Source organism: Elephantulus edwardii, unplaced genomic scaffold, assembly GCF_000299155.1.
Source record: "Elephantulus edwardii isolate Elephantulus edwardi_28Jun2011 unplaced genomic scaffold, EleEdw1.0 scaffold00146, whole genome shotgun sequence".
NCBI lineage: Eukaryota > Metazoa > Chordata > Mammalia > Macroscelidea > Macroscelididae > Elephantulus > Elephantulus edwardii.
In genome coordinates, this window is record NW_006399896.1 from 769,506 (window position 1) to 770,498 (window position 993).

Sequence of the window (993 nt, forward strand, 5' to 3'; positions counted from 1 at the left end):
AAAAGTCTTGCTTTAAACTTTTTGCCCCAAGACCTCCAATCATTCGCTTTACGGGATAAAACTGCGTTGGTGTAGCCGTGCGACAGCGCCAGCTATCCTGAGGGACACTTCAGAGGGAACCAGCTACCAGATAGTTTGATTACTCTTTCGCCCCTATAGCCAGGTCAGAGGATGATTTGCACATCAGGACCGTCAGGGACTTCCACCAGAGTTTCCTCTGGCTTCGCCCTACCCAGGCATAGTTCCCCATCTTTCAGGTTCTAACTCGTGCCTCATGCTCCACCTCCCCAGCAGGCGAGACGGGCCGGTGGTGCGTCCCCGGCAGACTGGAGAGGCTGCAAGATCCCACCTCGGCTGGCGAGCAAGGCGGGCCCTCATCTTCATTGCGCCAAGGTGGCTTTCCTGCGAGCCTCTGGCTCGTGCACCTGTTAGACTCCTTGTTCTGTGTTTTAAGACGGGTCTGTTAGGTAGCAAACATCGCGGCCAACCTGGAGCGCTCGCTTCCCCGAGGAAATGGATAAATTACTTTTTAAAAAATTTTATTAATTTTAATGAACATTTATAGAGATTTTGGACTTCCATTCATTCATTGTTGCGTTTTTCTCCTTGCCAAGCCCGCCCTCCCCAGTTTGCTCTTCTCTTTGAAAAGTAAAAGAAAAATTCCTTCATTGGTATACAATCCCGCCTCGCTCCCCGCCCTGAGTACACTCCACTATGCAACCTTCATTCTGGACTCTTAAAATGGACAAATTCTTTGAAACTAATGCCTTATCCAGATTGACACTGACAGATAAAGAACAGTTGAACAGACCCATCATAAAAGAAGAAATTGATCAGGACATCGAAAGACTTCCCCACAAAAAAATCCTGAACCACATGGCCTCATTGCTGAATTCTACCAAATATTCAGAGAAGATCCATCAACAATTCTACTTAAATTATAGATATAGATATAGATATAGATATAGATATAGATATAGATATAGATATAAT

At 45.5% G+C, this 993-nt stretch overlaps 1 pseudogene; it reads right to left on the reverse strand.

Moving 5' to 3' along the window:
* Window positions 1-384, reverse strand: part of LOC102872212 — a 16,877-nt pseudogene extending 16,493 nt beyond the window's left edge.
* Between the last annotated feature and the right edge of the window lie 609 nt (window positions 385-993).